This window comes from Amaranthus tricolor, chromosome 3 (assembly GCF_026212465.1).
Source record: "Amaranthus tricolor cultivar Red isolate AtriRed21 chromosome 3, ASM2621246v1, whole genome shotgun sequence".
Lineage (NCBI taxonomy): Eukaryota > Viridiplantae > Streptophyta > Magnoliopsida > Caryophyllales > Amaranthaceae > Amaranthus > Amaranthus tricolor.
Window position 1 is genome coordinate 14,315,533 of NC_080049.1, and position 7,083 is coordinate 14,322,615.

At 33.9% G+C, this 7,083-nt stretch overlaps 1 long non-coding RNA gene across 4 annotated transcripts; it reads right to left on the minus strand.

Moving 5' to 3' along the window:
- Nucleotides 1-1,544: 1,544 nt before the first annotated feature.
- LOC130808662 (uncharacterized) lies at nucleotides 1,545-5,681 on the minus strand. 4 transcript variants are annotated; one of them, XR_009040717.1, is made up of 11 exons: nucleotides 5,413-5,681; nucleotides 5,224-5,342; nucleotides 3,970-4,178; nucleotides 3,725-3,879; nucleotides 3,400-3,433; nucleotides 3,198-3,258; nucleotides 3,076-3,114; nucleotides 2,599-2,769; nucleotides 2,377-2,469; nucleotides 2,075-2,140; nucleotides 1,545-1,763 (listed from the first exon to the last, which is right to left on the minus strand). It is a non-coding gene; the product is annotated as an uncharacterized LOC130808662 (long non-coding RNA). The 4 variants fall into 4 exon arrangements; XR_009040715.1 differs by lacking the exon at nucleotides 3,400-3,433; XR_009040716.1 differs by having other exon boundaries at nucleotides 3,076-3,258.
- Between the last annotated feature and the right edge of the window lie 1,402 nt (nucleotides 5,682-7,083).

The following is a 7,083-nucleotide window of genomic DNA, read 5'->3' on the forward strand; positions in this document are numbered from 1 at the left end:
GATCTATTGAGATCTTATGATTTATGATGAAAAATGAGAATTTGAAATTACTATAGAGCCATTGAACTGGATTTGAATCATCATATGATTTATCAAATGAAAAAGCATATTTCAAAATGAATTTACTCAAAAAAAAAAGATTTTAATAACTTGTTTGACGGACACCAGTGTGTTTATACTCAGCCTTTTTGCTGATACTATGCTTTGTATGTTTTTCCAATGGTTTTGTTTTTGGAGTAAACCCCTATGGCACCTCGACGGAGAATGGATATGCGAGCGGAAGTTGAACCCGAGTTGGAGTATGACTCCCCTTTTGTTTAGATCTCTTTATTGTATTTGAGAGACTATTAGTTTAGATTTAGACTATTTTAAGGATGTAATTTGAACTTTGGACTTATTTCGATTTGGTTGTAATTTTTCTATATTTTGGACAGTTAAGACTTCCGTTATATTGCTTTGGTTTGGTTCAAGTATTATACTTGAATATTGGTTTGACCTTTAAGTAACCCCTTAATTGTGTTGGCAAAAGTAAGCTTCCGCTTGATTAATACAAAATTCCATTTAGTGTTTGCCTTCAAAATTCGAGGCGGTTACATTGTTTCTGATCTGTTGATGGTCATATTGTTCTGTTTCTGATATAGGTAATGTTGTAAATGGTTAAAATCGAATTATGCTATTTTTCTTTCTTAATTTTGGAGAATTAACAAAGGACACTGATATATATTTTTATGGTGAAGTCCCTTTCTTTGATTATTGTGCAGATTCTTGTTTCTTCAAATTGGTTGAAACTACTTTTTCAGAGATTTAGGGTTCCTTTCAGTTCGGAGATTAAGGTCAAATTTAGGGTTTTTTAAGTCATTTTTGTAACAAATTGGGTCTTTCTATTGCACTTATTCTTGCTTCATCATGTTGGTTGAAACTACTTCTTCAGAGATTTAGGGTTCTTTTCAATTTGAAGTTTAAGGTCAGATTTAGGGTTTTTAAAGTCATTTTTGTAACGAATTGGGTCTTTATGTTGCACTTATTCTTGCTTCCTCATGTTGATTGAAACTACTTTTTTAGAGATTTAGGCAAAACTCAATTTCATAATTTTAATCCCCCAAAAGTTCAAATAAAACCAAAATAAAACTCAATCTCAACGCTACTATTAGTGTTCTTTTTGTCTGTTGTTCCCATCTTCTTACTTTTCTCTTCTCCCTACTTTTTCCCATCTTCTTGCTTCCCTCTTAATTGGTTCATCTTCAATTCCTCACTTCAAATGGAAATTATCGGTCCTCAATTTTATTTTTCTGCTGATTTGTGTTGATTTTCCTAGTGAATCTGCGAATTTTCCTAGTCAGTTAATTTACTTACAAGTACCATATACAATATATTGAAGAAAAAGAAATCTAACAAGCTCATATAGACACCTAAAGAAGTGGAAAAAAAAATAAATGAAAGTGTTGATAGATGGAAAACAAAGATTTGTATTTTAACAGCGAAATTGGATGAACGACTTGATAGAAAAGCAAAATTTACTTATAATAATGCTATTTGTTAAACAACTCAAGCATCTGTATTTTTCAAATTTACCGGATATATGACCATTCACAATGATTCAACTAAGTCTAATTTAGCAAAAATAGACATTATTTTCAACTTGAACATGGTCATATACATAATACATCATACATCTAAGCAGCAGTTCTTCTAACAATTAAAGTTTTATCGTCCATTTTCAAGCCATTGAAGGCATCACAGGCAATATCAGTCACCGATGGATCCTGCACGTTTAAGACATAAAAAGAATAAGAAAATTATATGGCCAATGGCATAAGGACACATAACAAATGATTGGTAGCACCGCAAATGAAAATTATTGTCCAAAACTGAAATTCTACAGATGAATGAACTATATACTTCGACTACAAGCCTGATAAACACAAAAACCATAGCCTTTAGAATTCCCTGTGTCTCTATCCTTCACAAGTTCAAATGCCTTCAATGGTATATGATAAAACACATACCAAAAAATAGAAATCAGCAAGCAGTTGAAGATCTTAAGTAACGGATACAATCATCCAATAATACATACCCAAATTATTACAGCAGCTCTCCCATCTGCTCTTCATTAAAATAGTAAGGTATCCCAGCAACAGCACTGACACACATTTCAAAATCAATAGGATTAGGAAAGAAAAACAATGCTAAATGAAGCCAACTTTCCTAAAGGTTGGTCCAAAAATTAAGGATGTATAAACAAAAAAAATTATTAAATGTACAGGACAAACTCCTTACTCGTGAATTCTTTGATAAGCACTTGCCTTTTTTCGTAATCTAGCATACGTGATTTAGGTTCACACAACCATTTAAAGAATCTGAAGACGACAATCCTACCTCAAACATCCATATAAATTGCTTGATAGCATCAGTCGTTCCTTGGAACCAGTTCTTTCTGGTTTCTCCTTGTGTTTGTGTAGCTGCCAAAACCTATTAACCAAAGATCATAGGACATTATACCCAATATGATCAAAATCGACATATTTTATATATCTGTTGATGTTTTCATATGATTCGATAATGCAAAGCCTCATTCCGTACACTGCATCAGAACTTTACCTTGACAAGTCCATCTCCAAAGTTGATACCATTCTCTTGTTAAGTACGGTACATGTGACGATTAAGAGAAGCAGAATTGAATTGAGTTAATATGAATATCTTGCTTATACCATTGTTGATTTAGTTACTCATATGAATAGCAATAGGCCAGTAGCATGCTCCAACAGGAACCTGTATCATTAAGCACTCAATTAAATACATACTTCATACTAAACAGATTATATGCAGTAATGTAAGAGAACTCAATTTATTAGCATCAAGCGAACAAATTACATTTCTTTACAAAGCAACAGTGACAATGCCAACAATACTGTAGTTCCCATTTCAGAAATCCTATATGCATTAACATTACAAATTTGTAATGACAACCTTAAATAGAAATTATTATTGCAAATTTGCCATCTTATAATGCGTACAAGTGAAAGTTTCTAAACCAACCAAAGAGATATTCAGATTCATTATGAGTTTACGACTTACAATTTTGAGCAATAAGACCCTTCTCATGGACTACATCCCCTGGAAAACAAAAAAGTTCAGAAACACAGATTCAGCAGCCATACTATGGTGTAAACATGAGCAAACATGCCATCTTTCAGTACCCCAATTCTGCAACCTCCGATGCTTGAGTGTTATCCACTTTGAAACAGGTGCTTGATAGACCTATGAAGACAGCACAGAGGTGGAAAAAGTTAGCGTTTTGCTTTAGGTGAAGCAATACAACAAAAGTCAGTAGGCGGAGACACTACATGACTACACTAAAAGACAAGTATGGCTTCGAAGCAAAGTCTTTGTAGTTCCTACCTGCAACATCTGTTGCGTTGCAGCAGGTGTTTCACTGCAATATAAGACTAAGCTCCATTAAAATCATTAGCCAATCAGCAACCAATAAGTACATCCGTAACATGGCGCAAGCTATAATTATAATTGTTTCATTACCCTAATAACATAATGGCTATAACCTAAACGGTATTTGGAGAATAAGATGTATGCAACTATACACTTGTTAATGATTTTAACACTGTTTTTGATTAATTATAACAAACGCCATCATAACTTCACGTTATATGAAAATAAAGTAACCAGAAACAAAAATAACTTCTTGAATCAGAGGACATGAGTGACATACTTCCCCCATAGCTCATGAATGATCTGAGCAACTGATTTAGCAACAATTTCCTTCTTAGGCTTTAAAACAATACCAAAATCTTCAAAATTTGACCTCAGCTGTACTCCCCCTCAAGGGCAGGCAATGCAGCTTCACACTTATTTACAGGCAGATACCTAAAAGACAATGCATGGTTATGAATTAACAACCAGTGAAAACATTAGTGTGTAATCAATAGTTGCAAGTAAAAAAAATTAGGGATTTACTTTTCGGGTTAATTTCTTCCACTGCCTGAGCCATTTCTTTCTCACGCTCTCGAATAAATTCCTTGATTCTGACTCTGTGTTTGTTTGCCCAATTCCTCTCCCGAATGTGACCGGAAAGATCCTCGCCAAGGTTATTGAGTACTATAAGAAGCATGTTAAGGCTGCTGCTTCCAAATCCTCTGCTGAAGATCGATCTTCGAAGAGTGATACTAAGAAGTATTTGTTACAACAATTAGCATATCTGCAAATGCAAATGGATTCTCTACAACATAGCAACAGCTAGCTTGATACATAATCAACATATCTATAAATAGTAATACATAAATCACAAGCATATCGAGTTCTAGGCAACACACGAACGTTTTGCAATATGTAACAACGTACTACTTTGCTGATAGGGAAATAAATGGAGACAAGACATTTCTGCAGTAAGGCAGCAATTAAATTAGAGATTTCTATTCAATACTCAATAGTTCCAATCTTGAATAGCTCAGGTAATGCTAAAACTACACGAAAGAAATCCTCGTATAAAATCTGAAAAAATTTAACAAAGTCGGTATAATCATATTAAAACCTTTAATATACAATTACAACTAAGTCGGTATAATGTTGAATAGCTAGCTGTTTGATGTACCTTGGTTTTTGAAGGTTTTTGTTTATTGTAATCCATAGCTGAAATCTTTATGGTTTCATAAACTGGTTCATGGTAGTTTTCTATAGCACGATAAGTTGGTTGGCTACCTGTTCTAAGGCCTCAGTTTAATTGCGGATTTGCAGTTCTGCTAAAGTGTTGGAAGTTTGTAACGTGTTACTTTAACCTGTTTACTACAGAAAATTAAGCAGACCAGTACATATATTGGTTACTTGTGCTCACTTTTATGCCATTGTGCTTTCCTTTTACGTAAGTCTGATAAGTGAAGTGCCACAGGATTGATTCACTTATGGTGCTGCCCTCTTTATGTGGCTCACAAGATGCATATAAGATTTTGTCCTTGTTCCCATCTGTATAGTCAGCACTTAAGGTGATATCCCAACCACTTTCTTTACTTCTCATCTGCACATTTCTTATCTTTTTATATCATCCACAAACTAATCCTTTAACATTTGTGCCAATCCTTTGAATAGCAAACTCAGAAAGGCAAAGGAGTAATGTATAATCGTTATAATAAAAGAAGGTTGAGAAGGTCAATTCCTCTAATCATGGCAACCAAACATCTGAATACCTTTTAAGAGAAACTACACATTAAAAATTACCTGTAAGGATCACATCTCCTTCAAGAAGAGTGATAAAGGAGCTTATATGGCTGATGAGATATGGGATTGAGAACATCATATCTTTTGTTGATCCCTTCTGCTTTGTTTCTCTAATTTACCTGTCATGCAAAGTGGTTTAGATTTTTATTACATTATCATAACTATAACAAAATAGGATTTTAAACAGACCTTCAGCCACAGACCTTCAGCCACAGATCCAAGTTGTGAGGATCAGATTAGGGAATCGTAAATTCGTTAAACTTTTTCCATACAATCCAAGATGTTCTGTATTAGACAATTCTGCGTATCAAGTAGCTAAGTGCTGACTATCTAAGAATTAGAAAACTTTTTTCGTATATTTTGTGCCTTAACTAAGAGCTGTCAGGGCTAGTAGAAGAAATACAAGTTAAGGGCAAGCATGCGCATTTCACCTTAATTGATGCTTGGAGTTCCCTTGCTGTCATATCAATTCCCAAAGCATAACCTGGAAATCAACACTACTGTATTAAATTTACTTCAAAAACAAGAACGAGCATTGTGCTAGGTATCATACTATAAAGAAGAGCTCAGGGGAAAGCAGAAAAATTTGTTGAACAGATCAAGTATACTTGTATAATATAGAAATCCTGAAGTAAAATCCTCACCAAACATAATTGATAAATTCTATGCATTCTTGAACCATTAGTTAAAAGCAGGGTAGAGAATATTATCCTAATCCATAATCTGACTCTATCAGTAGATTTAATGTGGTTGGAGAGAATCATGATTTCATTTGAGTAAAAGTCAGGAAAGCACCTAGAGCTAGAGGAACATACAAATATGATTTCACAATATTGCACATAATCAAGGTAAAGGTTGAGATTTTTAGGTTGGTCCAGTGGTTGGTTTTCCCTTCCACCATAACGGCATGGGTATTATTCCCACCTCCACTTACAGCAACATCAAATCCCTTTCCCCTCTTTCGCGTAGAGGATAATCCTTACCTCGAAATAAAAACAAGGTGGAGGTCAAGCCTATTGATTATTCTACCACCTTCAAAAACATACAGTAATACAGATCTAAGTCCTCATGGAGACATTGAATTGGAGAATGAGGGTAAAATCTAAAACCCTGGAAACTTCAAGCCTCAATCTTACCTTGCCCCATAAATGAAAATAATTTTTTCTAAATGATAATCACTCAACATTATGTCAAACATAAATGTATCCCACAACAATGTCAAAGTCTCAAACTGCATATCATGGGACAGCCCTGGAAAGGCACTAATTATATATTAGATATCTGAATTTCCTTTAGCCATGATCAAACATTAAGCTAAGAAGTATTGACAAGAATGGCTATTCATCAATTATAGGCAAGGGTCTAATCATCTCGTGAACACAATGGGAAAAGGATCCATTTCATCAACTTTTTATAGTATTTGTATTGTACAGATTTCACTATTTACAGATATGGAAGGGTGCATCTTTGATTATTCTTAGTGTTTTGTGTTTTGATGTTGCACATGTCTGAAATATATTTAAAGCTTATGTGCTTAAGTTAAAGGAGTATTTAATGTCCATATATTAGTCTTTTTCAATTCATTTTTGGTACTATGACAACTTTATTCTCGTTCTTTTGGTCTTTTTGATTCAAACTTTCAGTATATAAGCAGTTTCATATACACCACGCAGCTTCTCAATTACTTGAGCATCCAAATATGCATCGCAAACGAAACACCAAATCGACAAGTCACTTCCCCACCAAAACAAAAGCAAAATCATCAGAAAGATTGTTCAAGTATTACCAATTTTGAATAATAACAGACCATTTGGTTAACAATATTAAATAGTGGTAATGAAAATAAGTTTTACTTTTCAT